The sequence below is a fragment of the Equus caballus genome, chromosome 20 (assembly GCF_041296265.1).
Source record: "Equus caballus isolate H_3958 breed thoroughbred chromosome 20, TB-T2T, whole genome shotgun sequence".
Classification (NCBI taxonomy): domain Eukaryota; kingdom Metazoa; phylum Chordata; class Mammalia; order Perissodactyla; family Equidae; genus Equus; species Equus caballus.
In genome coordinates this window covers 42,218,548-42,236,966 of record NC_091703.1, presented here as the reverse complement: position 1 = coordinate 42,236,966, position 18,419 = coordinate 42,218,548, and positions in this window count along the sequence as shown.

Genomic DNA, 18,419 nt, shown 5'->3' with positions numbered 1-18,419 from the left:
GCCAGGCCCTGGAGCCGCGCCATCGCTCAGGCCCGCCACACTCTGGACACGGTTCCTGCGTTATTCTCTGCAATGAACCCTTGGAAAATGCCATCTGCTCCGAGCAAGGACCCAGTGGATCCAGGCACCCAGTTCCTCAATCTCCCACCCGCTCCCTTAACCAAACCGCAGCCCGGCTGGGGTTGGAGGCTCCAGGTACTGCGTGAAAACCGTGGAGGAATCGAGGTGGCCGCCCCATCCGGGAGAACCTCCAGCTCTCGCTGTGGGGAACAATGGAGTGGAGACCCAGCCCCGGTGCCAGGCGGGCCCCATCACCCTCGCCTGTCTCTGGCTGGCTGGGGACAGCGGCACAAGGGAAGAGAAAGGCTCCCCAAAACCTCTTGGCCCTGCAGAGAAGTCAGGAGGAAGGGACAGACCCTGTCCCCAGCAGGAAACTCCTTTATCAGACGGGGAGCTCCATGACATGAGGAACCACGGCTCCCCATCCGACTGGGTGCTCCCTGCGTGCAGGGGCTGAGTGCCACTCATCTGTTTTCTTTTATCCCCGGCACCCAGCTCAGTCACCCGCAAACATCTCCTCACTGCAGTACTTAGGGACACAGAAATGTAGGAACGTGACCCCTGCCATCTGATAGGGATGCAGATCTGTGAAAAGGCCCACAGAGCAGTGCAGCTCACGCCAGGCGGGCCCAGAGCACATCCCTGGAGCACCCACCTGGCTTCAATGCCGTCTTCCCACAGGCTCCTGTGTGACCTTGGGCAAGTCACTTCACCTTGGGGTGACCAGCTGGTCCTGGTTTTCCCGTGACTGTCCCGGGAAAGTCCCTCGTCCAAGGAAACTCCTTAGTCCCAGAAAGTGGGCCAGTTGTCCACTCTACTTACCTTCCCTGCCTCAGTTTCCTCATACGGGAAATGCAATGACAACAGCCATGTCTGCCTCATGAGAATGGCTGTCATATAGATGACATGAGCTCAGGAGAATGCAGAGCTCAGAGAGCGTCTGGCCCAGAGTTAGTGTTCTACCACTCGCCTTCCTTGTCTGAGTTCCCCCAAAGCAGATCCTGGGACGGGATTTGGCTGCATGTCGTTTTTTTGGGAAGTGGCTCCAAAAAGCACCAGTAAGGACGTTAAACAAGAAAGGAAAAGGAACCCAACGCAGAGAGGTCATGGGCAGGTGACTGCCCTGGGCGGTTGGGGCTCCAGCCACCGCAGAACTGGGGAGCCTGGGCGGAGCATGTCCCGGAGTTGCCCCTGCCCAGGGGCAAGGGAGCTGGGGTTTGTAATCCCCAAATCCCATTTCTCACTGCCCGAGGGCTGCTCCCTGAGCAGGGAGGTGCTAATTCCCCAGCATACGTGGCCGGAAGCCTGCAGAGTGCATGGGAACGATGAGAGCAGAGCGGGCAGGGCAGGTCAACATCTGCCACATGCATGTTAACCATGCTTATAAAGTGTGGGAGGCATGGGAGCCAAAGGGACACCTGCCCAGCTGTGGGAAAGGGGGTCAAGGCAGGAGGAGATACTGTCTGGGTGAGCTTTGAAGCATGAGTAGTTTTCCAGGCAAAGGAGGAGTCAGGCCTTGCACATGAGTAAATGTTTAAATGAATGCCAAACAAGTGGAAAGTGATGCAAATGCTTGAGCTAGAGGAGCTGACTAGATGCTGGAAAGCCATGGGCGGCTCAGAGGAGGAGGTGATGCGGTCAGTCCTGTGGGTATCAGGAAAGGCTAGATCAAGGCATGAGGACCTGAGTTGGTCTCTAATCGACAGGTAAAGAGAAGAGAAGGTAGACCAGGGGGAAGACCCTTGAGAGCTAAGGCAGAAGCAGGAATGGCAGGGGTAGAAAGGAGTGCCAAAGAAAGGGAAGGGAGAGGGAGGAAAGGGAAAGGAAAGAAAGAAAAAAGAAGGGAAAGGAAGGAAAAGAAGGGAGGAACTGATCTTGGGAAAGGAGGAAAAGAGACATAGAAAGCTCAGCCACAGGAGCAGAGGAGAACCATGGAGTTCTGCATAACAGAGGTCAAAGGAAGACAGTGGTCATGTGGCAGCATTGAGTTCTCAAGTGCTGCGTCCTGCCCAGAGTGGAGGCATGAGCCATCCCGGAAGGCTTCCCAGAGGAGGCGAGCCCTGAACCAGCCAGGAGCTGCTGTGAGCCCAAGAACAGGAGCTTCCTGGGAAGAAGGCTGCAGGGGCCCTGAGAGGGGAACGAGCTGAGTGCAAGGCGCTGCCAGCAAGCCAGGAGGGAGGGCGGCTCCTGCGGGTATTAGCGGAGCTGCGCAAATATTGTTGTTTTGACTGGTTGTTGGGATCAGTTTATTTTCCCCAGGAACCACAAGTGTGCTGTGCAGGTTCATTTTAGAACACGACACCCTGGGAAGAGCAACAATCTCTGGCCTCGCCTTTCCCACTTCTCCTGGTGAGACACACACACATACGCGTGCACACACACACACTCAGCCATAAAAAATAACCCAAACCACAAATGCTTAATCCACCAACGTCAAGGGTCTGCTGGAAATATCTCTCTCGTTGCAACAGAAGAACATCCCACTTTTTGTGTGTGAAGCACTTACGACAGTGCCTGGAATACTGAAAGCCCCTTAAACGTCTTTACCATGGTTTGGAGGCTGAGTCGCTCAGCAGCAAAGAGCATGGACACTGCATCCTCATCATCTGGGTTCAGAGCTCAGCTCTACCGCTTACGAGCTGAGTGACAGTGGCCAACTTGCTTAACCTCTCTGTGCCTCAGTTTCTCCATGGAACATAGGGATAATAATAGTAGCTCCCTCACACAGGGCTGTGAGTATTAAATGAGTTAATGCATAGAAGGAGCTTAGACCTACTCTGGTCTGGCTCAGAGTGAATGTCATAGACAAGATAGCCTTTATTCTCTTCACCATCACCTCCCGCCTGTGGAGGGAACCAGAAACAGCCAAACTCCCCGAAGCCTGTGCCATAGGCTCCCCTCCCCACCCCTACCGGCTCAAAACCGGCCAGGCCTTGGACACTAGTGCCCCGTGACCATGACGGAAGGAGGGAGAGAGAATGAGAATGTGTGATCCCGCGCATTTAACGGGAAATAGATGCCCAAAAGGCTTGATTCCAAGAGGGTATGAATCTCCCCTTTTCACCCCAAAACTACATCCAGGGGCTGAGGCCTCCACTACACCCCCTCTAGGAGCCTCCTGGGGAAAAGACAGCGCCATCTCCCCACCCGGAGGAGATTCTTCCTGCCCCGACTGAGCTCAGTTCCGGGGTGGGAGCCGGCCGGTGAACTGAAGCTTGGACCCGGCCAGGGTGAAGGCTCCTTTCATGGTTGAGTTTGTCTGGGGACAGAGTGGGTGAGGGCCACCGCACCCCATTTTCAGGGTGGGTTTGGGGTGGTAGCTCTCACACTGGAGTGTACGTCCATGTCCCCTGGAGGGCTTGTTCCAACACAGGTGGCTGGCCCCACCCTCAGTGTGTGTGATTTCTAGGACAATTGGCTTTTCTGGCAAGTTCTTATTGCTGAAGCTGCTGGTCCAGGGAGACCACCTTGAGAACCGCTGGTGGAGGAGCTGGAGCCTAGCCAGACCTTTGTGTGAACCCCAGTTCTAGTCCTAGGAGCTGTGTGACGTTGGTCAGGTCACTTAACCTCTTGGGCGTCAGTCTTCCCACTTCTAAAATTAGGACTTCCACAGCGTCCTCCAGATGGGTGTGAAGATTCCATGAGGACGTGGAGGCAAAGTGTCCGGCACAAGGCCTGGCCCCCAGTAAGCAGACACTGTGACTATTGCTATTATTCCTCCAGGGGCTGGAACTGGTGGTTCTCCTCCACCATCTGCTCTTCCTCAGTAATGCACCCCGATCATTAGATGGGCACATGGCTGCCCAAAATACAGACCACGTTTCCCAGGCTCCCTTATGGTAACGTGGCCTTGTGATAAGTACTGACTGATGGGGTGTGTATTAGATATGATATTGGTTTGCTACTGAAACAGAGAGATGTGAAATGGTAGTGACCTAAGTAATGGAGAAATGTATTTATTTCTCATATCGAAGACTGGTAGGTGGTCTATGGCCCGTCTGTCTTGTTGCTCTATCATTCTTAATATAAGAGATTCATCTCATCAAATAGGAAGGCTGCTCTAGCTCCTGCCATCACATCCACATCCCAGTCAGTGGGAAGGGAAGAAAGGGGAAAGGAAGATCATACTTCTTCCCTTTAAGGTCACAAATAGTAGCTGTAAATATCATTTCTACTCACATTCTACCTGCCAGAAGTTAGTCACATGACCACATCTAGCTGCAGAGGGGGCTGGGAACTGTAGTCTTCAGCTGAGCAGCTGTAGGACCAGTTAAAAATGCTATTACTATGTAAGAAGGGGAGAATGGCCACAGTGTTTACAACCAGATAGAGTCAGAAATTGTGTGTACAACTTCTGGGAATTGTCATTAAAGGAAGGGACTATTCCTTTTTTTAGCCCTTCCTTCTTCCTGCTGTTGGAATGTAGATGTGACGGTCGAAGCCTAAACGGCCCTCTTGGGCCATGAGGTGAAAGCTGCATTAAGGAAGTAGATTGACTGTGCAGGAGGGCCTGAGTCCCCAACAGTGGGGCCCCGCCGTACCAGCCCTGGGCTGCTGCCCTGTGGACTTGGTTTACCCAAGAGAGGAAGAAGTGTTTATGTTATGTCGTTTAGCCCACGGTTATCTGGGGTTTTCTGTCAGTGGCAGCTAAACCTAGTCTTGTCTTTCTTTTTTTTTTTTGAGGAAGATTAGCCCTGAGCTAACATCCGTGCCCATCTTCCTCCACTTTATATGTGGGATGCGTACGACAGCATGGTGTGCCAAGCGGTGCTATGTCCGCACCCGGGATCCGAACCGGTGAGCCCCAGGCCCCCGAAGCGGAACATGCGCACTTAACCGCTGCGCCACCAGGCAGGCCCCAGCTAAACCTAGTCTTAACTGATCGTCTTCTCCAGCTGACCGAGCTCCTCCTGTCCCTGGCGCTCCAGCTCCGAGTCCCCAGATTGTCAGTTGCCACGTGTTTTGGGAAATAGGAGGGAAGGGGGCAATCACGGGAAGTTCTAATATCTTACTGAGCTTCCCGCTGTGTGCCCCTGGCCCGAGCTGCTTGCTGTGGGAGACGAGAGAATGGCCCCAACTCTTCCTCCCTCGCTGGATCCCTGCCCTTTGCCCTGTGACTCTGCGATGCCCTCCCATGCTGCTCATACAGGTGCGGTCATGTGACTCGCTTTGGCCACTGTGGTGTTAGCAAATGAGACGCCAATGAAGGCTCAAAAAGTGCTCATGAGTTTGGGCTTGTTCTCTCCCTCTCTCTCCCTCTGGAAGTCTCTGTCTCTGTCCCTCTCCGCCATAGCCACGAGAACACTTCTGGACTAACCTGCTGGAGGAAGAGAGACGCGCGAGGAGCCGGCCATTGCATTTCAGAAGCAATAAGCAAGCCTCTGAGGACGCGAACGGCACCCTTAGTAGAAAGTGGGGAAAGAAATGAAGCTGCAACTTCCTCAGCACCTACGGTGTGCCTGGATGTGTTCACTCGGTTCAGCGAGGTGGCCATGCTGGGGCCAGCGTTCTAACCAACCTCCAGCCTGACTCCAGAGCCCTGGGCATTCACAGCAGCCTTCAGGGCCCCCAGAGACAGACCCTGACCCTGCTTCCTCACCTGGTCACGTCCGTCACCCCCACCAGTGCAGGACCTGACCCCACAGTGTCTCGCTGTGAGGCCAGGCTTTCAGGTTGTGAAGTCCAGGTGTCTTAGTCAGCTCGCGCTGCTGACTAACAAAACACCATAGACTGGGTGACTCACAAACGGCAGGAATTTATTTTTCACAGTGCTGGAGGCTCGGAAGCCTGAGCTCAAGGCACCAGTGTCTGGTGAGGGCCCACTTCCTGGTTCATAGGTGGCCATCTTCTCCCTGTGTCGTCACAGGGTGGGAGTGGGGAGGGAGCTTTCTCGGGCCTCTTTGATGAGGGCACGATGCCATTCATGCAGGCTCTGTCCGTATGGCCTAAGCACCTCCCACAGCCCTCACCTCCTTGTACCAGCCCCTTGGGGGTTAGGATTTCAGCATACGAATTTTGAGGGGACACTGACGTCCAGACCGTAGCACCAGCTACACTTTGCCACCTCATCTTATTGCCCCTCTCAGCAGGTTGGCATCTGTGTGCTGCCCTCCCCAGGATTTCCTCCTGCCCACCTGGACACACCTTTCCAGTGTAGCAGGATAGTATGTCTGTCTGTATTTTTTTCCTTCTTTCATTCTTTCCTCTTTTCCTTCCTTCCTCCTGCCTTCTGTCCTTCCTTCCCTTCCTCCTTCCTTCTTTCTTTCCTCCCTTCCTTCCTCTCTTCCTTTCTGAAATAGAGGACAACTGACCTTTGTCAGGCAAAGGGTCACTCCGGGGAACATTTAGTTACTCAAACATTCTGGTGACTGAGCATCCATTGTTCTGAGCTTAGGGGAGGGGGTGGGTCAATTTGTACAAACCTGTAGAGATATTCAGGGAGAGGGACGTGCTGCACCAGTTTACAATAGCGACCTGTGGCCCTGGGATTTGGGGGCAGACTGGACCGAAAGGTTCCGGGTCCCTCTCGCCCCATGCTTAGCCTCAGGATTTAGCCCTTCAGGACTGAGTAAACCCCTGGGGGTCTTGTCAGTTGCAGATAAGGGAGTCCCAGAGGGAGACGTTGGAGCTGCCATAACAGGGCAGGCGGAGACTGGAGCCGGTAATTGGAGTCATATCTGCCACCCCAGACCCCTGGCTAGCTCATTATCTGTAATGTTGGTTTTGCCCAAGGTTCATCCTTAGGCCTTCTTCTTTTCTCATTCCACATTTTCACCTGAGGCCATCAAGTGCCTGCCAAGGTTTCAACCACCGACTACAGCTTGACCTCTCTCAAATTTTTATCTCTAAACCAGATTTCTCCTTTGAGCTCCTGGAGCAAAGCAGTCAAGCCATCACCTGCCAAAGGTCTCATGGTTCAAGATGGCCGCCTGAGTTCCCGCCATGTTGTCTACATTCAGGAGAGAAGGAAGAACGGGGAGAAGAGATGCTCCACACTCCCCACTCCTTTTAAGGAGATTTCTTAAAGAGCCAGGCAATACACTTGCTTACATTTCACTGGCTAGAAGTTAGTCACATGATCACATCTCACTTCAAGGGAAGCTGGGAAAAGGAGTCTTATAGCTAGGTGAGAAAGCGCCCAGGGCCCCACTGGTCTGGCCCCTGCCTACCTCATCAGCCTCGTCTTCTCCGTCGCTGTCATACTCTGCCTTCTTCGCTGTGCAATAGTCATATTGACCTTCTCTTCGTTCCTCAGACAAGCCCAGTTCTCTGCCACCATGAGGCTTTTGTATAGACTATCTCCTCTGCCTAGAACACTGTGCAGCCTCTCCCCTCACTCCGTCCCACAGACTCAACTCCTTCTTACCCGTCGGTGCTCAGCTCAAATGCCGTCTCCTCAGAGGCCTTCCCTTCAAATGCCCTCAAGTCTCCCTGAAACCTTCATTCATGGCCCTTACCATACAAGTTTGTAATTATATACTTATCTGGGTGTTTATTTCAATTCAAATCCATTCAACTCAACAAAAATTTTTGGAGGACCTACTATATGTCAGACACCCTTCCACAGCACCTCCTCCTTGTCCCAGCCACAAGCCCTCAAGGGGCCCCTTTCTGATGGTCTCTCTGCATCTGCCTTTGTCCTTGAGGGGCCAGGACAGGCCCAGCCAGTAGACTCATGGACAGATCGTGACTGGGATAGCAAAGACTCCCTCCCAGTCTATCCTTTCCTGGGCCTGACTGGCCTGGCAGCAGGCAGGGCCAGTGGGGTGGGTGGGCAGAGCCTGGGCTGAGCACCTGGAGACTGAGTTCTGGACCAGCTCTGCCACCCACTGGACACGAGGCCGTGGGCCACTCACTGTCCCTCTCTGGACTTCAGTGTCCTCATTTTTAAAAAGAATAAGTCTCTCAGCCTGACTTTCGATGAATAGTCTCCTAATAAATGGTCAAGGCCTTTATGAAAAATCTGCAAAGGGAAATCCTTTGGGTTTCATTCATTTACCATTCATTCATTGATTCACTGACACATTCTGAGGAGCACCTTCTCTGTAACTGGCATGGTCCTGGGGCTGATGAGTCACAGGGGACCCAGAGAATGACAGACATGGGGTCAAGGAGACAAACATGTCAACAGGCGATCCCAGTTCTGTGTGAAAGGGGAGATTTCCACCTACAATCTTATATCCTTGAGACATGCAATGTTCTTTATTTCTTTATGACTTAATCTCTACTTCAAGTGCCTCCTCAAACGGGGTGAAAGGACAATGTATTCATTACCTATTGCTCCCAACTTCTCTTCTTCCATCACCTCCTTTCAATCTCTCCTCCTTTCTTCTAGCCCAGGGAAAGTATTTTCAAGTCGTGGAAGGGATGGAGGGTGGGAGAGTCTGGTTTCTATGGTTACATAACAGAATACCCCAAAACTTAGTGGCTTACAACGATCACGTTGATTTTGCTCACAAAGCTTCAATTCAGGCAGGGCTTGGTGGGGACAACCCTGCTCCACCCGGCGTCAGCTGAGGTAGCTTGAAGGCTGGGTGGATCATCTGCAGAGTCACTCACTCACGTCTGGTATTCTATGTCGGCTGTTGGCTGAGACCTAGCACGTCTGCATGTGGCCTAGGCTTTCTCACAGCACGCCGGCTGCTTCTCAAGGGTGAGCATTGACAGCGGGAGAGAAGTTGTACTGCCCTGCACGACCTAGCCGAGGAAGTCCCACGGTGACACTTGCACCACATTCTGTCCTTCCAGGCTGTCACAAAATCCCACCCAGTTTCAGTGAGCTGAGGAAATAGACCGCACCTCTTCCAGAAGAGCATGTGGGAAAGAAATATGGCTGTGCCCATTTTTGGAAAATACAATCTACCTTTGGAGAGGAGTCCTGTTTACCTTTTTTATTTTTTTCACTTTTTTCATCGTGGTAAAATACACGTAACATAAATTTACCTTCTTATCCATTTTTAAGTGTTGTTAAATACATTCACATTGTTGTGCAACCATCATGCCCATGCATCCTCATAACTCTTTTCATCTTACAAATCTGAAACTCTATACCCTTTAAACAATACCTCCCCATTCTCCTCCCTCCACCAGCCCCTGGCAACCACTATTCTACTTTCTGTCTCTAGGATTTGCCCACCCTAAGTACCTCATATAAGTGGAATCATTCAATATTTTTCTTTTCATGACTGACTTATTTCACTTAGCATAATATCCTCAAGGTTCATCTATGCTGTAGCTTATTGCAGAATTTTCTTCCCTTTTAAGGCTGAATAATATTCCATTGTGACTATAGACCACATTTTGTTTATCTATTTATCCATCAATGGATGCTTGGGTTACTTCCACGTTTTAGCTGTTCTGAATGATGCTGCTATGAAAATGGATATACAAATATCTCTTCAAGGCTCGCTTTCAATTCTTTTAGATATACGCCCAGAAGCGGAATTGCTAGATCACATGATAATTCTTTTTTTTTTTTTTTTTGAGGAAGATTAGCCCTGAGCTAAAAACTACTGACAATCCTCCTCTTTTTTCTGAGGAAGACTGGCCCTGAGCTAACATCCATGACCATCTTCCTCTACTTTATACGTGGGACGCCTACCACAGCGTGGCTTTTTGCCAAGCGGTGCCATGTCCGCACACAGGATCCGAACTGGCAAACCCCAGGCCACAGAGAAGCCGAACATGCGAACTTAACCACTGCACCACCAGGCTAGCCCAATAAAATTCTATTTTTAATTTGGGGGCAACTGTCATACTGTTTTCCACAGAGACTGTACCATTTTACATTCCCATCAACAGTCCACAAGGCTCCAATTTATCCACATCCTTGCCAACACTTGTTGTTTTCTGTCTTTTTTTTGATAGCAGCCATCCTACCGAGGTATGAGGTGGTATCTCATTGTTGTTTTGATTTGCGTTTCCCTGATGACGAGTGATATTGAGCCTCTTTTTCTTATGTGCTTACCTTTTTTTTAATGTTTCTCCCATTTTTTTTATGCCCTTATCCTTGCAGTTCTCCTAAGAGCCTGGGGTTTAGAACACAAAGATCAGGGACTTTCTGCCTCCTGCTTTGTCGTGGCCCACCCCTGAGGATATAGGACACCAGTTAACATCTCACTGGTATCCTCCAGCTGCCGTGAGAGAAAGTCCTCTGAGAGCACGAGGAAGGGAGTCTCCCCCAGGCCTGGATTAGGGGAAGCTGAGTGGAGGGAGCAGCAGTGTGAGGATGAGCAAGAGTCAGACAGGTGCAGGGAGGAGTGTGAGGCATGGGGCTGGTGGGGGGACAAGTGTTCTACATTGAGAGGGAACAGCGTATGCAAAGCCTCTGAAGGAAGAGTGAAAAGAGATGTCAGAGTTGAAAGAGAAAGGAAAGAGATGAGGATGGAGAGGCAGGCAGGCCAGTTAGACTTTATCTGGAATCTAGTGAGAAGTTTTTGAAGGATTTTGAGCAAAAGAATGAGAGAAGATTTTGAGATGAGGTTCAAAGATTACTTTGAAGAAAGTGTCAACAAAATGAAAATACAACCTACAGAAAGGGAAAACATATTTGTAAACCAGTATCTGATAAGGGGTTAATATCCAAAATACAGCAAGAACTCACACAACCCAATAGCAAAAACAAATAATCCAATTAAAAAATGGGCAAAGGAACTGAATAGACATTTTTGCAAAGAAGATATACAAATGGCCAAGAGGGACATGAAAAGGTGCTCAATATCACTAATCATCACAGAAATACAAATCAAAACCACAAAGAGTTATCACCTCACACCTGTGAGAATGGCTCTCATCAAAAAGACAAGAAACAACAAGTGCTGGCGAGGATGTGGAGGACAGGGAACCCTGTGCCCTGTGGGTGGGAATGTAAATTGGTGCAGCCACTATGGAAAACAGTATGACAGTTCCTCAAAAAATTAAAAATAGAATTACCGTATGACTCAGCGATTCCACTTCTCAGAATATGTCGGAAGGAAACAAAACCACTATGTTGAAGAGATATCTACATGCCATGTTTGTAGCAGCATTATTTACAATAGCTCAGACATGGAAAAAACCCAGTGTCCATCAACAGATGAATGGGTAAAGAAAATGTGGCATACATAGATGTAATGTAATATTAGCCATAAAACAAAAAAAGAAGGAAATTCTGCCATTTGTGACAACATAGATGAAACTGGAGGGCATTATGCTAAGTGAAATAAGTCAGACAGAAAGATAAATACTGTATGATCTCACTTGTATGTGAAAACTTTAAAAAAAATTCATGGAAAAAGAGATGAGATTTGTGGTTATCAGAGGTGGGGGCTGGGGGAGAGTGGGACCTAAATAAAGGTGGTCAAAAGGTACAAACTGCCAGGTATGAGATAAATAAGCACTGGGGATGTTAACACGAGAACCATAGTTAACACTGCTGTACGGTGTATTTGGAAATTCTTGAGAGAGTAGATCTTAAGAGTTCTCATCACAAGGAAAAAAATTTTTTTTTTTTGTCATCTATATAAGATGATGGATGTTAACTAAACCTATTGTGGTGATCATTTCACAACATATATAAGTCAAGTTATTATGCTGTACAGCTTAAACTTACACAGTGCTGTATGTCAATTATATCTCAATACATCTGGAAAAAGAGTAAAATGAAGTGGATTTGAGAAGCATTGGGAGACAGACATTTGGGGTCCTGGAGTTGGCTGGGCATAGGGGAGCAAGAAGGGACCACTCCCCCGGCCCTCACAGTGCCTCGTCCTCAGGTTTTGCTCAGATTCCGGCAGGGCGGCACCATCACAGCCTCTGCCAGGAGCCACCACGTCCCATGCGCTTGCCTGTTAAGTGGCCGGAGCCATGAGCATGACAAGGCCTCTGGGACCAGATGTCCACACCCCAAACTGTCCATGGATTCAGTAAGGGCCCTAATCCAAGAACGAGGTCCCTCTCTGGTCTCTTCTAGGGAGAGGAAGAGCTGCTCTGCCCTGCACACAGGGGAGCACATCCCCGACCCTTCACCCATCCCTGTCCATACCCTCAGGTGGCCGAGTGACCACTGACCTTCAAAGCGGAATACCTGGGTAAGGGAGGACAGAAAGGATGGAGGGCCTTCTCACACAGCCGAGGTCGGGTGGTGAGTCTGCCCTAGGACTAAATCCGAGGCCACCTGGGCCCCTGAGTCACTTGCCCCGGGCTCCCACCGCTGGCACCATTGTGCCCTGGACAGCAAAGCCAAAGGATAAATATGCCCCATCTTCCTGCAACACTCATTTGACTCAAAGAATGTGAGGAAATAATATTATTTTTGTATTAAACACAGATATGATGGAATAGCACACAAAATTTGTGTGTGGGTTTTAGATAAACAGAAGACTTGAGATCCTAGCGGGGCTGGGAGCTGGCTGTTTCGAGCCAAGGCCCTTGGGGGAATGTGGTCTGGCCCCTTCGGGCCCCACTTTGGTGGAAAAGTTTCAGAAAGCTCAGCGTTCTCTGACAGCCGCGGTCCCAAGGGCAGGTTCTGCAAACAGCAGCCGCTGCTGCCAGGAACAGCTGTGTGTGGAAGGGGCTCCCGGGTCACATAGGAGTCACCTTGATGAGCTGCTCCTAGGGCAGTGACCTCAGGGTCACTGACAATGTGAGGGATGGTGGGAATGCTGGCAGAATCTCTCACTGACTGGTGTGGGCCTCTCCTGGCCACGGCCAGCCAGCAGCAATTCCTTCCTGCTATCTCTCCTTCTAGATGCTGCCCAAGCCGGTTCTCTCTGGGTCTCAGCTCCCAGTGAAGACAGAGCCACCGTGAGCCCAGCTGGACTTCAGTCAGCCATCGGGAGGAGGAGGCAAGAGGGAAGACGGCCAGCCCTTGTGCTGACTGTTTGGTCTCTGGTTTCACCAGCAGTGCCCCATTCTGCCACCTTTGCTCCCAGGTCAATGAGTACTAGAGTCTTGTGGTTAGAACAGGGGACCAAAGGGCTGGGGAGGGACAGACACGATGTAGGATGAGTGGAGGGAGGAGAGGAAAGGCGGCAGCCCTTCGTGATCTGACTGGGAGACAGGAAAGGAAAGAGGAGAGAGGAGCCCAAGAGAGAAATGAGAGACTTCATGTCCTGGCATCTTCCTTTGATGTGAGAAGAACCCCAGGAAGGGACATCCAGGCCATCTAGTCTGTTCCCGACAGGGTGCAATAGTACCTCTGAAGAGGCACCCAAGGCCCTTGGCTACAAAGGACTTGCTGCAGAAAAATGAGAGCTGGACACAACCTCAGGAAGCCCCGAATAGGAGGGGGAGACACGGCCTGTCCTCAGGGAGCCCCGGTCTGAGGGGAGACACGGCCCACCCTCAGGGAGCTCCGGTTTGAGAGGGGGAGACACGGCCCTGTCCTTGGGGAGCCCCATGCTGAGGGGCGTCTGGTTAGGGCCCTGCAGAGGCTCTCGCTCTTGCCTGGCTCACATAGGTACCTCTGTGGCTTTGCTTTGAATTCCTGTAAACAGAAATGGGGAATCCCAGGAACTGAGACACTTTTAATCACTCTCCTTTATTGCCCTTCCCGGGGTGACTCAGTGGGAGGAAAATTACAGCTCCTGAGTGAACTGAAATGAAAACTGAAAGGGAGAGTGATGAGCAAGCCAGGCACCTCCTGGCCCTGCCTCTGCAGCCGGCCCGGTTCCTTCACCACACAAGTGGCCGCTCTCAACCGGTCACAGACAGCCACTGAAGCCACTGACAGAGCCAATGGCAGGGGGCGGGGGGGGGGCATCAGCGGGGGTCAACCTGGGACTAGAGGATGCCCAGTCCCCCAGGAGCCTTGGCAGCAGGGCTGGGCCCTAGTCCCGGCAGGGCCCAGTGCAGAGGAGCGACAGTCTGCGGGGTCTGAGGGGGGTCACTCCACGGTCCAGGATCAGACTCCTGCCCTTTCAGGCACACACCTGTTCCCCTCAGCTGGAAATCCCTCCCTTTGCCTTCAGTATGCCACCTCCTGCTCTCCTTCAGCCCCATCCCGCCCCTCAAAGCTGCCATCGCACCCTCTGTCTGAGTCCCTCTAGGCACTTGCTGTCACCTGACTGATTTGGAGTACGCGGGGCTTGTGTCTTTTCTTCTCAGCTAGACCCTCAAGCCTCAAGAATAGTGTTAACTACAGCAGAATGGGCCCAGTCCTTAGAAAAGCATGAATGAATGAATGAATGAATCAGTGAAGGAATGAATCTGGAACCCAAAGTTTTCTTGCCAGAAACAAGAGGTTTGGGGGACACCCAGTCCCACTACCTTTTCCTGGGAGGGTTGGAGGGAAACACCTCCCTGAGCTGAAAGGGGCCTTAGAAATTTCCGGAACCTGAGGCCCAGCAAGGGGAAGGGGCCTGCCCAAGGTCACACAGCTTGCCAGGAGCAGAGCCAGGGCTCGAACCAGGGTTCACTGTCTCCCTCCCTCTCTCTGACCTTCCACCCTTGTACCTGGCCCAGCAGGGGACTCTGGGCCAGGCTGACACCTAGAGGGAGACATGCCATTCTGTTCTCCCCCCACTGAGGTAGGACGTCATAGCCATGGCAGTGGCTGACAGGCTCCAGCCAAGGTGGGCACATTTCATCACCAGGAAAGCCTTGCCAGGGCTTGCAGCCTCTGCGGCCCACAGAAAGCAGGTTTTGCAAACCCTGAGCCACCTGCATCCCCATGCCAAATTTTATGCAAGCACCCAGGACATTGCAGCCCCTACAGTGAGGGCTGGGCTGTCTGGGGCCCTTCACCCACCAGAGCAGCTCCTGAGCTCACTCTCAGGGGGGTCCTGGCCCACACTGCTCTGGAGGGGTCTTGCACAGTTTTTCCTACTGTCCCCTAATAGCATCAGTGTTTGGAGATGCTCATAAAAATTACTATTCTGACTTACTCTGCCTGTCACTTCACAAATATGTCCTCACCAAACCCTCCTACAACCCAGTGAGGAGTTGGTGTTGCCCCCATTTGACAGGATGAGGACACTGGAGCCCCAAGAGGCACAATGACTTGCGCAGGTGGCACAGCTGGTAAGCGGTGGAGTTGGGACTGCCCAGGTCCAGATCCTTGCTCTTCACCGTCACGCTGCCAGTGACCCAGCGGCGACGACACCACTTGCAAACTCTCAGAGTCCTCCCAAGGAGAAGGGCACTCAGCACCCTGAAAGCAGGAAACAGGCTTCTGGATAAATTAGAGAGTGGCTGCAGGAGCTGGGGGAGTGGGTGGCGGGGGGATGCCTTTGCTCGGCCAGAATACAGGTGTGTACTGGAGTCTCCCCTTTGCCTGCTTCCCCTGCTGGTGAATGAGGGGCAGCAACTAGCGATTGAGGTGGGGGTGGTGTGGCGGCAGCCCTGGCCGGCACCTGTGAGGCCATATCTGGCCCCAGGCAGGGCAGGTCATTTCAAAGTTCTTTGGAGTTTGAACCAGCCGTGTTTGTCGGCCTGGTGCCCTGAGGGTGACAGCCTCTCAGAGGGGCCCCAGGGCTCCAATCTTAGATCTTTCCTGCTCAGTGCTGTCATTAGAGACCCCATGAAGACACAGCCACCCACCTACTGAGTTTCTAGAGAGGGCTGGGCAGGGTGGGCTAACAAACGTTGTGGAAGGTGGAATCCAGGTGGCCCCATGGATGACCCACTGTTCCTAGAACAGCCGTTTGTCTCTACTGTGTGCCAGGCCCTGAGGGACGTGAGGGACCCTGAGGGGTCACTGCCCTTGATGCGAGGGGGCAGGTTGAGTGGGACCACAGGAGCCGGAGTCAGAGGCTGCCCCGCCCCCAGGATGGAATGATTAACCTGGGGATCCCGGGAGGTGGAGATAGGGTTTACTGGAGAAGGGCTTAACTGAGCTGGATTTGAAAGGCAAATCAGAATAATGGGGCTTCCTGCCCTGGTGGATTAGTGTGAAAACCAAATGAGGTAATGGAGGGGGAAAGTATCTCGCGAAGTGATTAAAAAACAAACAACAAAACCAGACAGTTTCGAGGGCCTGTTATGTTTCCACAGGTGAGGAAACTGAGGCTCGGAGAGAGGGCGTGATTTGCCCAATGGTTTAGAGGCAAACACAAGACTTGAACCCATACCTTCTGATTCCAGCACTGGGCTGTGTCTCCTCTACACTGACTTCTCCAGAGAACGAATTCCATGGTAAAACTGCTTTTCTAGCTATCTTGTTTTATGAATTGTAATACACAGTGGGGATCCTTCACACTATAGTATAAATTAGTGGTCAGCATGCTTTGCAAAGAGGCAGTAAAAACAGGGCAGTGAGGGAAATGTAAAAGTGGGGAGGGAGGTTAGGGAGGAAAAGGGACAGTTAGGGGATATGTAAAGCTTGGAGCCAGGAGGGTGGTTAAAGTACCTAGACAATGGGGGACAAGGAGGCTTGTCTGGAAGTGGAGGAGAAAGCTCAGAAAAGAGAGAGGAGAGTGCCAAACACAAACTTTACCAGATTATCAAAAGGTTCAGTGCTCAAACCCTTCCTGCCCAGGATGAGAAGCCGGGCCTGGTGTGAGATTGCAGAGTCCTCTCTCCACAGGCCCCCTCAGCCTCCAGCTCTTCTGAGCACCACCCTGGAGGCAAATGAGACGTCCCTCTCCATTTTCCCCTCCTCATGCAGAAGGGAAGAGAGGAATAAGTGAGAATCTGAGATGATCATTCAGGCTTCCTGGGCCACCCTTACTCCCATCCTGAATGGAGTTAAAGAGCCTTGCTGGATGTCTTTCACCGCTTACTAGAAGTCACAAGCCGGCAGTGCATTCTCGTCCATTATGTGAAAATGCTGAGTCTAGAACCTCATCCCCAAGTTAAATAGACTCTGAGGATAGTATATTTTTTTCAAATCTCTGTTGATGTCCTCACTCTCCATCTACCTACATCATCAAGCCATGGAAAACAAATTTGGAGAAAGCAAAAAAAGGCTAAAGAAGAAAATTAAAATTGCTCATTATCCTGCTCCCTAAGTGAAAAAATGATGGTTAACTCTTTGGTGTATTTCCTCCCAGTCTTTCTTCCATACAGAGAGGTGGGAGTTTCACAGAGCACGAGATGGTGTAAAGGCTTTATATGCCACCTCCTGCCTCCCAGGAGGAGAAGCCAGTGGTCTTCTTTCTAAAAAGCCCTCAGGGCACCCACAGAAAGGCAGGTCTGCTGATCTTCCTCGTGCGAGGATGATCGAGGTACCAAATCATTTGCATGTCTTGATCCTTCAGGCTGATTTATATGAATGTCCCTGGGACAAACTAATCCCGTAAGTACAAAGTTCTTTCCACCTCCTACACTCCCCATCAAGCTCTGCCTGGGTCTGGAATGCAAGGATTCTCTCTGCACTTCAGTCCTCCAGCTTGTCCCTGTCTCCCAAGGAGCTTGGTCAAGCTCATGCCTGTGTTCGCTGTGGCCTCAGAGTTGGAGTCCTCTCTTCTTCTCAAAATGAATAGTCTCTGTCCAGACCCGGTCCCTTCGAGGCAGTAAGGCCAGTCACTGCCAAGCACGCCTCGTGGCCCCGATGCCCATTGACTCCATGTTTCCAAGTGTTTTGATGCACAGACTATGGGCATCAGTGGGTGATAATAGTAGCTGCCACTCTACTCAGGGGTAGGCACTGTAGTGGGCTCTTTACATTATTGTCTCATCTAATCCCCACAGCCCCCATCACAGGACATTCCTTGATCCCACTATACAGATGGGAAACTGAGGTTCAGAGAGGTAGGGTGGTTTGCCTGAGGATGTCTGGCATGACAGTCCAAAGCCATTGACCTTCCCACTCCTCCTGTGCCCGCTTTGTGCCCGGCAAAAAACAGAGTCATATGCAGGTGCCAGTGGGAACTATTGCTCACCCCAAGATAGTCCTGCGTTACCACACTGCTCTGATATCATTCCTGCCAAGGCAAAAGATCGGGTTTTTCCATTAACCTGAGTGGTCTTATTTCATCTAAAAGCATAAACTCCACGAAATTATTTAAACCGTGGAAACAGCTCTTTCACCTCCATTATTGCCTTCAAGGGCGCCTTGGGAACCCCAGCTTGGGGACATCCAGGAGGGTCAACATATCTAGTCACTGGCCTCCCACCAGACGGCCAGACATCTTGGGGATCTTCCCCCCCTTCAGTCGTTTATTGGTGATTTATTGAGCATCTGGCATATGCCAGGCACTGGGGTCGGGACCGAGCGTGTGTATATCTCTCGTCATCTGGATGTACCTGTTCATCAGGTCGGGCTCTCAAGGAAGCAGCATTAGGCAGGGGAACGTGTCACTAGGGAGTGACTTTTGTGAAAGGAAACAGACAGAAGCAGAATTGGGCAGATCTGACAGGTCTCACCAGCCCAACAGGAAACTCCCGAGCAAAGATTGGCCCTTACAGGAGCCGTGCCTGAGCTGGGCGGCAATGACCAG